Genomic DNA, 14467 nt, shown 5'->3' with positions numbered 1-14467 from the left:
ATCAAACGGCACCGCAGGAGACGGTGCAGCTGATGATAAGTAACCACAAGGATCCTCTTGGTGTTGCACAGTAGTATCAGTAAATATGGAATGAACAGAAAAGAGGAGAATTGTTCATTTGCAGATTGCTAATGCTGTATGCATTCTAACTTCAGAAGCACTGATTACAGTTCAACCAGCTGGTTTCCCCGATTAGAGAAGGCAAGAACATTAAGAGGGACCTTTCAGCCCATCGTGCTGGTTTGATTGCTTCTGTCTGATCTCTCCCAGAATCGGACCCCAGAGTCTCAGCTGCAGGGACCCTGCAGGCCACTTTGCTGTGTGTCTCTCTGCGACTTGAAGTGCCTCCTGTTTCCTCTCCTCAGTGCAGCTTCTTATCACTTGTGACTAGCCTGTCTTTACAGCGGGTCGTTCTCCAGCATGATAAAGCAATTCGTCTCAGTTATTCATCAGAAAAAAAAATAAAAGGTTATGAACCCAGGTGGAGTGTCTTTTCATGGCAACAGAGTGCATTGAACTTAGGTTCTGTCTAAACAGAACGAAATGCACATTTTTATTGCACTTCACCTCTTGCAAACTCTAGAATGACATCTGCTGACAGGAGAAAAAAAAAGTGCTTTATTTAATGACCGCAAGTTGTTCAAAAAAGAAAGAAGGCTTGTCAGTTACTGATTGATGTCATGCCTCCATGTCGATCTTTCATCCCACATGCTAGAGGAGGATATGCAGTGGGTATATAGTGTCAGGTTCCATTTTCATGTCAGGACCAAAAACGTCTGGCGTGAAATGGGCTCTGCCAGTTCAGTTTATTCGGCAGCGTGCAACAGTGCATATATTACACTGAGGCCTGCTTGCCCTGCACGTGGAAGCAGTTTGCTTTGTCAAAGCCCTGGACTGACTCCTTTTGAAGCCTTTTGCAGGCTTTCATCACATCTAATACCAGATTGGCCCTGGGTAAAGTGACAGAGCAGCACGAGGAACCACCCTCTGGGCAGTGCTGCATGTGATCACCTCTTGCCTTTCTCTCCCGCTCGCTGTACGACGCTGCGATGGGGTGTCTCCACTGTTGTCCAAGTGGAAGAGGACTAGGGGGACACATCTTCTCCTTTTGAGCATCGTGTCCTGCTGAGGGCTTTTCAAGCCATTTTACGTGGTGTTGGAGGCCCAATCAGAGCTTTTTAATCAGAATTCCTGGATAAGCAATAATGTTTAGGAATACCTTTACAGGGCATCTCTTCTGTTTAGAGAGGAGAAAACACTGGGGCTTCAGAGCTGAGACAGCTGTGTGATGAACGGAGCCTCTCTGTGCTTTCCTCCCCAGTCATTTGCAAGCACTTGAGTGCTGTGTGTTTACTGCTCAACACGCGGTGATTCGGCTTTAATACGAACTGCCCTCTCGTCAATAACATATCGCTTGGAGGAAAAGACATTTGAAAAAGGTCTATGTTCTAGGATAAATTGTGCAAATTGTTGGCTTTTTGAAAATCCCCTATGCCTTATATTTATAGCTTCATTTTAACAGCATTTATTACCAGTACTGGTGACAGAGACGCACATGAATTGTGACAATTTTGCGAACTGAGCAAAGCAAAAGCATTTCAAACCAGAACTTCACTGAGAGGAAAGAGGCCCAGGCACTTAAAGCTTTCAGTTCATCGGTAGAGACTGTTCACCTCTTAGTCTTTGAAAATCACCAACCAGACTTAAGTAAAGGGTTGTGAAAAAAGTCAATGAGCCTTTCCTCCATTTGTATCGCGCTAATTAGGAATGCATAAAAGGCATACTATTCTGTGGGAAATCATGCTATTCAGGCTGTGGCCATTTAGTCTTTTCTTTTTTAATTGCGAAGACAACACGGTGGCCCAGTATTTATCACTGCTGCCTCGCAGTGCTGCGGCCCTGGGTTCAGTTCCAGGCCTGGGAGTTTGTATATTGTCCCCATTTTCATGTTGGTTTCCTCCTGGAGCTCTGGTTTCCTTTCACAGTCCAGAGACAAACAGGTTGCTTAATTGCCCCTGAAGTGCGTGCGTGTGCGTGTGCGTGTGCGTGCGCGCTCGCCCTGTGATGGACTGGCATTCCATCCAGGATGTATCCTGCCTCGTGCCTGTTGCTTGCCGGGATAGATTTCAGCTCTCCTGCAGCCCTGGATTGGATAAGGCAGTTAGAAAATGGGCGAATGAAAGTAGAAAATGTATTTCAAAATTCAAAGATCAAACGCGTGCATCTTTTACAAAGTAAGGAAAGATACTTTTGTGTGAATAACTGCAAAGCAGAAAGACTGCACCATTCTTCTTTATGCAGAAGACTAATTTCCTAGGCTGCATGTCATTTACTGGGTAGTTAAATTCACATTTTGTTAAAAATTGCCAAATTCGGTTGGTGACTAGATTGCACTGTATCTGTCAATAATGAATCTGTTATCTTAATCCTCTTACCACAGTTTTGCGTTTCTCTGTAAACTTTTCATAACCATCTTTCAACCCTAAAATGTTTGCTTTTAGAACAATGTTGGTTTTGATTGGAAGTCAACACAAGTTGTTCAGACAGTATGTAGGATCAACAGACTGCCTGTATGATGCAATTCAATTAATTCTGTTTACACACCACTGTTATTCTTGAGCTTTAACCGGATGGAGATTCTTAAATTATTTCTTTGGAGAATTGCAAGTTAAATATGTTATCCATAGAAAACACAGTGTGATAACGATCAAAAAATTAAACATGACAGTAGATGAGTTGAGCAGAAAGTGAACATGATTCTACACAAATTACAGCATAATTCAGAAGAACAGAAATGTTTCCATTACTGTCAGATATGCATCAAAGGATGTTTTCACAAAAAGGAAATTATGGTGAACGCACTGCATACATTTATATACTGTAAATATCAGGATCATACAGAATGTCACAATAAAATGATAACAGTTTCTCATCAGCGGTTGCTTTAGGAACCAGGCAGATCTAGAAGTGACTTCTTGAGGTTGGGTTACTTTTAATTTTCCAACTGAATCAGAAATGCTATCCACCGAATTCCAGCTTCCAGCTTCATGGGGAATTGAGCCTGAGCTTCTGGATGACATTTTTAGCAAGATAGGTTTATTAGCTCTGACAGTAATGATGAAACCTGAAGAAAACTGGGGAGTGGTGGAGATAAATTAAAATAAAGTAATAGATCAATAATTCAATAATAATGTCACTGTCCAGGTTTGTCGAGGTCCCCTATGCGACTCGAAAGCGCCGAACCGGTTAGCTGTCCGGACTAGAGAGCAGGATGTTGTTTTAAAGTCTCGTCACGGGGGCAGCTTACAGACCGCAGCAAACAGCACGATGCCCAGCTGAATAAATGGATTCAAATGTAATTTGCTTTGGATAAAAGCTTCTGCCAAATAAATAATAATAATGAACAAATCAATAATAATTGGATATACTGTAGGGGCTTCTTGTTCTGTCTTGCGAGTCAGACTGCCGTCTTTCCTTCACCTCCCTTTGCTTTTGATTTTTAATGCTTTTATTATTAATAATATGTATTATTATATCCCTAAAATATTGAGCTTTATTAATAACACACATAATAATAATAATAATAAACTTTATTTGATATAGCGCCTTTAAAGGTGGCTTCTCAAAGCGCTTACCTTAATAGTACAATAACATTGTAACATTACAATAACAATAACGGTGGTTATTACAATTGTTATTCGTTGGTATTCTTATTCATAAGTATTTTGGAATGCACAAGTAATGCTGTGGCATGTACAGTAACCGAAGACTGTGCAGTAGAGGAGAATCCAGCACGAGAGTCGGAATGTCGAAGGCAGTGCATTTGGAGCTGTGATTTTCAAGCCCAGGCTCCCGAGAGGCACCGCTGAGCACAGAAATTCCATTAACAAGTCCTCAGCTCTCACTTCTAGTGGGAGCTGGGCTAATAAACGGAGTGTCTTCTTGGGTGAATGGTTGTTCTGGAAATACCCGTCCTGATGCCTCTGATAAGATCTCTTTCGGCACACGTACCTCTTGTTTCAAATTCATGTTAGTAAGAGCTCATGTCAGAGATAAATACAGTAGCTGTAACATAAAGAAGATAGATAAACATGAAAATTTAATGATACAGTCTATTTCAGACATTCTTTAGTGGTAGAAGGTGCTCCAGCTGTCTTTTGTGGTGAAAAGAGTTCAATTCATTTATGGTTAATCTAGTTTCTCATTTTATTTGCTGTGGTGTTATCTTGAAAATCCATTATTTTAATGGATTTACCTGTTAGCTTTTTACACCATGGTTTCTTTGCTGATTCAAATTTTTTAACATTATATACTTATCAACCTGTCCTGATTTCTAAAATAAAGCACAGCTGAAAAAGTTGCTCTTTTTGGATGAGCTGCCTAAGTATTTGGAAAGGATTGTATACTGGCACATACTATATAATACTGATACCTTGTTTTAATGAGGACATCATAAATTTACTGTGTTTAAAAATGGATTGTTTCCATAACGTAAATTTCCATTTTTATCACTCAGTTCCCATGCTAGGAAGGTTTTGTTGATCTCGGCAAATTAAAGTCTTGCTCATCTGTGCGATGTCATTATCTGTTGGCGTTAAATTGTTTGATGATACAGAGACAACAAAAACATCTGCATAAGGTACACAGGACGTATTTGAAGTCTGTTATTTAATTGTGTGTGAAGACTCTGCACAGCAGGGTTGTATTCCCAAAGATATAGGTGGGCGTAATGTTTCTGCAATGCCTGAGTCCAGACCTCAGTGAAATTAACTAGATTTCTTAGCCAGTAGCACTGAAATGTACTGCATCTTCTCAAATGATCCGCTGCCTCTAAACCGCAGTACACCTATTTGAGGCATCAAGCCCAACATGAGCTACTGGCTCAAGAGATCACAGGAAGACTGGCCAATAATGGCAGTGATGTCTCTTCTGTACAAAGACAAGACAAGAGCGGAATTATTCACTGTCTTATTAGGTGGATCTTTTTCAAAACTGGTTTCAGAGTTGGGACATTAAGGTATACAGTATATGCATTTTCACAGGACAGAACACACCTAGAAAAATGCAGAAAGCATTTCTTTTTTCTTGTTTCTGTTGTAGCTTGATGTAGCATGACAAAGTATTGTTTTTCCTCATGCTTTTCAGAAAATAACATGCTGTTCCAATCTAAAATTAGATTTGTACTATTAAGGTGTTCTTATCTTCCTCTGAATTTATTTCTCAGTTAATTCTTATTATCCTACTGTGTTCCCCTAAGCCCATTCTGACTTTAGTTATGAGGTCAAAAGTTCAGCAAAATACAACAGATGACTCCACTCCGATCAGAAAACCTTAAATAACAGGCACTGTAACCCAGGGTATGCGCTTTGTAACGGACTGTGTATCTATTACTTTTATTAGATTTTCAACCTTTTCTGACTAAAGATTTCCTTTGTATTAAATAACTCTCAATAGGATCACCCAATTTATGCATTAAATATAATTGAAGTATATCTGTTCTACTGAAATTTCGGGAGCTGACAGCAGGTTAACACATCCCCTGTGCGTGCTACCAGAGCAGACGCGCTGTGTGATGGTGTTTGGCTGAAGAGTGTGAGGTCACAGTAAAAGCAGCCCAGGAGAGAGTACTCCACGCAGAATAGACAGCAAAGAAAAGGCAAACGGAAAACAATGACAGTGGCAAGCACTCCCCGGAAGATTGCAGCTGCAGGCTGTGATTTGCTAGCATTTTGGTGGAGTGTGCTGCAAAGGTCTGGCCTGGGTCTCTGAGCAGCCCAGTAATTGAAAAGACCCTTCCCTATGTGAGACAGAACCAGCTGGGTGATCTGCCTGGAGAGTCCTGAGGTTGCAGTGAGTATGCAGATGTGAGGAAGGGAGCAGGAGAAATCCGTTATTCCATCAAATCTTGCTCTTCTAACTGCAGGGCACTTAGACAGTCAGAGGAGACAGCACACCTGGGACCCTCACGGAACAGAGAGCTGCACACTCTTAATGTTTATTGCCCTGCTCCGATGTCTAGATTACTGGAAAATAGAGCAGGGTACTGGAAAATAGAGCCTTCTGTATCCCCAAACAATATGCGTCTGTACCCTGGCTTTTTATTTTGTTTTACATCTGGACAACCGTTTGCTGTTGTAGGTTTTCTCTCCATTCAGTTGAAGGAGCAGTACCCTCTCTGCCAGTGCACTCAGGCAGTATAGCTATAGAGCCCTAGACATGTGCCCCTCTCTTTCCCCAGGGTACAGGGGACTTGAACATGCTTCGGATCGGGGACTTTCTTTGAGGAGCTGCTGCGCAGCTACAGTATGATGGCCTTACTAGTTACTGGAAGTGCAGTTGCAAAGGACTTTAAAATGTATGCATATCAGCGTCTGGAACACAAGCGCTCATTAACAAAACCTCTAGGGTATATCTTTTTTTTTTCAGAATAACCATGATTGCGTATCAGGGAATAAATTGAATTATCGGGGTCCTCCTGCCTCTCGGCAAGAATCAGCGCAAGGCAGATAGTGCAGCGTATCTGTGCGGCTCTCTGTGCTCATTCGGTGTTGATAACAGTGGTTACTCTTCTCCAGGGTGCTCATGTTGGTCCTTTAACACTCGGGAATGAAACTGATGAAATTTAAAGAAATGTTTGCAAACTGCCATTTATTATACCAAACTTGTCTGACACTTCCAGGACAGGAGAAACATATGATAGCATAAGTGTGCTCTAGACGTGCCTTAAAAAGACAGCAATTAATTTAAGAAATCAACAGTTGTTGGTAATCTTTAATTTGTTCCTTAGATTTACTTCGAATGCTGTTTTTGAGGTTTTTAATGTTAGGGGTTTGCGTTTATTTTGTGATTGATTACAATGGAAATCTTCCATAATAATAAAAACTACAGATGAGGTGCAGAAATACATACACAAACAGATAAGGATTTTATATATTGCTCAGTTGGGCATATCAATAGTAAACATTTATGCTTTGTTTAGTGATCTGCTTTTCCTTTTACTTACTTGCTTGATCAAGTGAAGCACAAATGAGCTCTTATAGCATCTAGCCTTTCATGATGAATTAAAACTCTTGAATTGACCCCAACTGTAAATTTTGTTCATCAAAAGTTGAAAAATGAGGTAAAAAGTAAAACTAAAACAGCACACAGAGGTTAGTCACTTGGCGATTGTCGGTCGCTCTAAGCCATGCAGTCCATATGAGAGGAAACCAACAGGCAGGACCGCGGGCTGAAAGAAACTGGTGAGGATATAAAATCTGAAATCGGAATGAAGGACCTGCTAATGCCAGACCAGGTGGTCTGTGAGAATCGCCTCTGCCGCAGTGTCCACTGACAGGTCTGTCATTGTTGGCATCACACACTCACAGTAAACGCTGATCCAGAGATTCCCTACTGAATGCAACTGTCTGTGAGCTGGAGGTCTGTACCCGCCAATTCTCACAGCACAGCACACTGAGCACCAGAGCAGCCCAGTGGGTAATGTCAGGGAAGAGACCTTAAATAATGTAATCTAATGGAAACACATTAAGGACTGGCTATCGTGGTCTTCTGTCAGTGGAAACATGTCAATCAAAAGGCGTTGAGAAGAGAAACCCAGAGCAGTAGTAGCTGGAGAGAGGACAGGTGTTTTTTTCACTCCAGACTGTTAGCCTCTCTATTTTAAAGAGCCTTTTGTTGCTCCAATGTTTTAAAGTTTTGTTGCACTGGATATCCTGTGTTGGGACAGGGTTCTTAAATTCTGCCAAGACCTGAACCTCACTTGGGAAATGAAAACTTTCTTCCCATTACCAAGTTGCTCTAATTGGCAATTAAATTGTTTGCATTAGTTTCTTACCAGATCCTAGCATGATCAGCATAGTTCCTTGAAATATTTGCAGTTACAATGACACCATCAGAATGTTTTTCTTTTGTGCAGCATAACAAGAGAATCCATCTACAATAAGGGTATTAAGTGAGGGCTGGACATCACTTCAGACAACGGCTGCAAAAGACCTTGTAAATGATCTTGAATCTGTTTGAGTAAACAACTACTGAAAGTTAAATTCCCAATAGAAGCCAAACCACACTGTGTCCCTTAAGGGACTAAGTTTGAGTGCTCCAGTGTTGGGCCACATTAGCTAGATACATAGACAGTGAGTATCCCAAGCTGAATTTCAACAATAATTGAGACTGTATCTCTCTCCATGACTGTAGATAATGAGTTTCCGGAGATCCTTCCTGGGTGAACCTTCCTGAGCCTGTGGTGGGAAGCTTTCAAATCCTCAACGTCCCCAGGCTTGAACATGTGGACAGAAGAAACGCAGCACCTGAAAGGCAGGTGTCAGTTCTTGTGTCTGGTAAATTCAGACACAATTACATGCCGAGATCCCGACTCACAGATATCAGTATCGCTGTGCATTCTGTGGCGAGTCAGAGACAAAGTCACACTTTATTGATATGAGATAGCCTGTACCTGAGAGAGGAAGGGGCAGGAAGTCTTTTTATATCCTTTAAGCCAGCCATGTGTTGCTGCTTTCTGCTCTAATGCTAGAATAAGCATATCAGACCTTGGCAGGTTTCAGAGGAGCTGAATCACAGGGTCCAGCAAACGTGCCAGACAATCACATGAACAACTCACAGTGCTGCCGTACAGAGGAGGATGCACTCCCTAAATTGAAAGGCCTGTACCATCGAGTGGAAGTATCTACAGACCAATTAAAGAACAAAGCATGAGAGACTCATCAACGCTGGTCTGCGAGAAGCACGTCTTCATTATTTATTTTTTACTGCCATCCTGTTTAATGGTAGTGAAGGCAGGTCTAACAGACACAAGTCGAGGAACTCAGGTTTTTCCTTTTTAAAATGCTTCGAATAATTCAATGTTGCCACTTGTTTGTTTTTGATTCCTCACTTGTTAAAGTGTGAAAAAGTTTTCAAAAAACCTCCACTTTATCTAATCATCTGTGAAGAACCTATTGAGTTTGCAATCAGCACTTTGTTACTCAAGAGATTGAAAGCAATTATGCTGGAATAGATGAAATAAAAGAAGCTTGATCTCTGAGATCAAATCTTCCGTCAGCCTGAGTGAAGATGTTGCTGCTCTCTGGGTGTTGATGCTCCTTTGTGGCTTCAGTTGCCTTTTCACTTTAAAAGCTGCAATTTATCATCTCTGGGAACTCGGGTGCTCTGGCACTTGTAATGTTTCTTTTATAATTCAGTATTCACAAAGATGCAAGCCGCCAGCTTAAAGATAACCCGGTGTCCTGCTGTTGGTGCAGTTGTTTTAATATTTTTCGTTAGCCAATCTCTTTTTACTTTGGGGAAAAAATGCTAACACACAAGAGTGTTTACAAGCGCGAGAAGGACCCTTGCCCCGTCCAGCCCGTCTGGTAGTTAGTTGCTAATTGATCCGGGGGATCTCATCCGGCGTTTCACCTTCAGCCACATGGATGGGCAGCTTGTTGCCCACTCCCACCACCCTCTGTGTAAAACAAGAACATAACACAACCATATAAGAAAAGAGCGATGCCAAATTCTCACATAGCCCGCTCCCCCAGCCCACAACAACCGTAACCCCCCTTCCTCCCCAGGCACAGAAGACCCCGAGAACCCCCTCAGCTAACAGAATTGCGGGGTGCAGATGTCACCTGCTCAGCCACAGCAGGGAGAGCAGAGGCCCGCTGACACTGGGAGTGGACCAGTCGACTGCGCCTCCACCCACAGGGGGCCCAGCAACACTGGAGAACCGAGCTGCTCTCCCCCGGCAGGGGGGTTTGGAGCTTCACCCCCCCAGAAACACAGCCCCGTGCCAGCGCTCCCACGTCACGTGATGATGACACTACTTGAAGAACTTGCCTCCACTGAGCGCCTCGCCGACCACTTACACTGCATCGTGATTTATTTTCAACCCTTAGATCCTCTTTCTTCTTTTAGTCCGTCTTTGTAGCACATTGCAAAAGTTTATCTTGACCATCGGCGCGCATCTTTCAGCCCAGAAATACATTTCCAGTCTTCTTTATTGACATTTGGCTGCTAAAACGGTTCTCTGGTGATAATGGGAAGTTTCTTCATTAGTATTGCAGAATCCACTTATTTAAAATGTTTCCAAAGCACCGCAGTACGATTCACAAATGGACACTTAAAATGCGGCTTTCATTTGAATCAGGTGACAGGTCGGGCTAAATTAACTTTTTCACAGAGAATATTCTATGGATACCGCTCTGGTCTTTTTGGTTTAAAGTTTGTCTCAGTTCATTTAAACTCTAAAATAGTGTGGTTTAGACTGCCCATTTCTTTCTACACTTGGCACTTAGTCTCACATTGAGTTTCATTAGACTGAGTGCCCTCCAGATGATCCTGACAGTGTGTTTAAGCACTAAGTGCAATGGTCTTAAAAATCATTGAAGTGATTTAATTTGCAGTAAATTTAACTGCATGTTTCAGCTTTTTGTCTCTCAACTTTCCAAGCTGAATTTTAAAACCCAAGTCCAAAACCGTGAGCCTCTCGTACTGAAGGCAAAATCAACCTTATGATAAAATCCTCTGTTTAGCAACTAGGGATTATCATTTCAGATGGTCATGCAGAGCAGGCGACTCTCATTGAATATCTTGAACTTCTCCGGTGTGCTCAGATGTAATTTATAGACTGTCATTAAAACCCTGTGGTTGTTTCCTCCTGAATCAAATTAAACAAGGCATTTCAGCACAAAAGTTTAATTTAACACTGTGTAGCAGTAATTGAATATGAATTTAAAACATACTGGTAGCATGTCTCATATTGATCTGGTAAAAATAAGAATGAAGACTGGTAGCAACTGATTATTAATAATTCAAAATGTTACTTCACGCACGACCTGACTTCTAAATTGCAAACATTATTCACTCTGGTTTGGTGAAAACCCAGAACCTATAAATTTGTTTTTCATTTTTCCTGGTACTTTTCCACTGGATGTTTTTCCATCCTTATTAATGCTGATATAAATGAACAAACTTGCAGTTTGTTTCAGGTCATCATGATGGCAGACAAAGACAATATGCCTTCACATCCTGCTTTTCATTCTTCATAATCATTATCTATAATGTAATATATAAATCGTTATCTTTGGCTATAAAATAATACAGGACGTTAGCCAGAATTATCAAGCACTAACACTTGGGTAGGAATTAAGAGAACTAGAGGCAGATATCAGTAATTAATAAAGAATAAACACTTTTTTCCAACTGAATGCTGGCGAGCTGACTAATTGGAGGCCAAGTGTCAAGTGAAAAGAAGCCAAGACAGTTTAAAGAGATCACCATGGGCTGAGACACAGACACTCGCACAACAGAGTCAGCACTGTGTGCATACGAATCTGCCTACATGTGTCTTGAATGTCACCTTGACTGCACACAGACATTTAATCAGCATTACAAGGCTCACAGTGCTGTAAAATCCCGATCAGATCTGCTTCTGCTCCTCTGAATTCACTTCACCCGTTTCCTTTCGGTGACATTTAGAAAAATCCTTTAAAAAAAAAAATAAGGCTCTTGTGAGCATGCTTCTCTTAACAAAAGTGTTGTCTCAAACTCGGCGCAGCTCCAGAGAAAAAGGCAGCCCTGGGGGTCAGGAGGAATCGAGCCCCCTGCGGGGAGTGGGAGTTTCGGTGGTAGTGGAGCTCGAGCAGCAGAAGATATGCACACAGATACACCGCAGGCCAGACTGCTGCACTGCAGGGAGGGCACCCATGCAGAACGAGGAGAAGGAACCGGAGACGCATTCGCTCCGCCGATTGAAATGCCTTGTATATCATTCAAGGCATAAAATAAATTTGACTTTTTTCCCTACCTTAAGATCTTAGCCTAACCTGGCTCGACGAAGAGTAATCTCTGCAGAGCCTGTTCTTCCGCTCATAATTTTGATATATAATTATTGTGCTGCACATAATTCTGAGGCCACTCCACTACAAAAGAGCAGTGAAATAAAAGAAAATAAAAATGTTCTTGCATTCAAACTTGCTCGGGCATGGCCACAACAAATTAACAGATAAATCTCCCCTGGCGTGTGCCAGTGATTACTTTCTCACTGCTGAGGCTCAGGGAAAACACAAAGGAAGAATGTTCCTGGCCTGTGAGCGGACACACTGAGCTGAACAAAATCATAACAGTTGAAAGACTGAGCTGCGTTATTTTAAAGACATCTGGTAACGGTTATTTTTATTAGCATTATTATTATAAGGGAGAGTAAGGGGGGTATAGGGGTTAGCAGGTTAACACAGTGCAGTTTACTTTCCTGTTCCGGGATTTGCAATTCCAGCCTCAGGTGTCTGTGCATGGGGAATCTACATGTTCACCCTCTGTTCACTTGGGGCTCTACCTGATGCCCTGTAGTTCCAGGAGGTCCTTCTGCGACCCTCTCCGCGATAAGCTACTTGCTCATAGTGGGAGGGTGGAAGAGCAGCAGACAAGATCTTAGGAAAAATGTAGGTTTCGCAGAACATTCTCACAACATTCCCAGCTCCGGTTTCCTCTAGACGCTGTGTGCGGTGTGTCGCAGGCTGGGCTGCAGAACAGGCTGCTGCCCCAGACTGACCTGATCTCCTAGGAGTGTAAATTAGGACTGTAACGAGCCGAGACCTACGGCTGCCCGTGAAGGGACGGGGACCGGGACACTTGCAGAAAGCTGAGACGGCAGCGAAAAAACAAGCGGTTAATTAGCTGCTCTCCCGCGCCAACGCTGCATCGTTCGGATCACTCTCCTGCTCCCTGGCAGCCCTCAGGCCTCTGCTCCAGTCGCTGCTGCCGAGTCGAAGCCTGCTCCGAGCAGCGTCTGCTTTCTCATCACGCTGCTGTCTGTCACCTTGCCATTACTCCCATTACTGAGGCTGACATTGACCGCCTTGCTTGAGCGTCAGTGTCATATGTACAGTGTAATGCATTCCCTAATTCTTTCTGTTTATTTTGAGCGCTTTGCTTTTTGTGTGTCTTTCATGTGTTGTACGGTTGCATGAAAACACCAAATCCAATTTCTGCCCAATATGTAGTCTATTATCAGTCTGCTTCCTCAGTACAGATAGATCACAGCGTACTAAGAAAGGAAGCAAAGCCTTATGTATCTCCTGTTTCATGTGTTAATCCTGTGTTGTGGAGAAGTAAAATCAATCTGTTTTCAACAAATCATGCAGATAATGCTTCTGAGTTTTGATTCGGCTTTGCTAGAGACTGTCGCTGTCCTGTGCAGCAAATAATTGAGTCATCAGAGGTCCAGTCGCAGTGTGAAAGTGTGCTGGTGGCACATCATTAATGAATACAGGAGAGAGTCTGGAGTGAACATTGATCACTGGGGAACACCAGCTGCGATGACTGCTGTTGATGAGGTATAGAGCTGAACGTGCGAGAGATGAAAATTTGTCAGAAAAACATGATATAGGAGCTTTTTTTTTTTAAACTGCATCAGGAGTTTATCTCCTTGCACGTGTGATGTGATCATGTTTATCATAGTTCCAAAACTGACCAAAAGTCCATTCTGTGCATTCATAAATTGAGGGGTATTTGAAAATGAGTATTAGTGACAAATGGAGAAATGTTTGAAAAAAAATTACAATACAATACTATAACATATGTAAACCAGACAGGTAAATGACGGGGTGTTGCGCAATTGGAATATGCTCTACAGTGCTCTCCAAAAGTACTGCTAGGACAGCATAGTCAAAACTGCTAGTCTTGCTTTTACTTTCTGTCTGTGATGAGATTGGTATGAATGATAAATACAATATATGTTTTATTTGTAAGTAATTTTGGGTAATTTCATGCATACATTTGATCTTGTTAAAGCATCGCAAATGGTCACACAGAGTTTGGTGAGCCTAGTGGGTTGTGGACTTAATAAATAAATAAGCATTGACTTTTATAGTCTGAAATTTGCTTAACAAGACCGTGTCGCCATATTTGCACTCACTGTAATTCACTGGGTTGGACAGAAGTGACCGTATGGGTGATATATAGTTATTCCAGATGGGGCTGAGACCGCCTTTAGAGGCCGTCTGGGAAAATGCACCAGATTGACCTCAGTTGCCAGGAACCTAGTTGACTTGTCTGACATGGAGCAGCAGCACTTTAACATTTTCTTGAGGGCAACTGTCAGAGTTTTGCTGTGTTCTTCAGGGGGCTGTCATAGGCCTTGTTGCAGCAGAACATGTGATAGAATTTCCTTTTCCTTTTGAATCCTTGTGAGGATTTGAGCGTGTGACTTTGTTGTCATTGCTTGAAAAGGATTGATTTCACTGTTGTCGAGTCTCATATTTCTCCAGCTGTATACACCACCTTATTTAGAGTATTTTTTTTTAGTATCCATATTGTTTGTGAATTTTTTTTGTTTGCTGTTAGTAGTTTTGAAAGGATTTTGTCATCTTTGTTTATTCCCAGCTTCAGTTTTGCTCCTAAAAAAGGGCTCAGTGTGGGTCCTCAGTGTGGGTCCTCAGTGTGCTCTTCAGTGTGGACCTCAGTGTGGACC

This window comes from Atractosteus spatula, chromosome 4, assembly GCF_055471065.1.
Source record: "Atractosteus spatula isolate fAtrSpa1 chromosome 4, fAtrSpa1.hap1, whole genome shotgun sequence".
In the NCBI taxonomy this organism is placed as follows: domain Eukaryota; kingdom Metazoa; phylum Chordata; class Actinopteri; order Semionotiformes; family Lepisosteidae; genus Atractosteus; species Atractosteus spatula.
The sequence above is the reverse complement of the archived record's forward strand: the minus strand, read 5'-3'. Positions refer to the sequence as shown.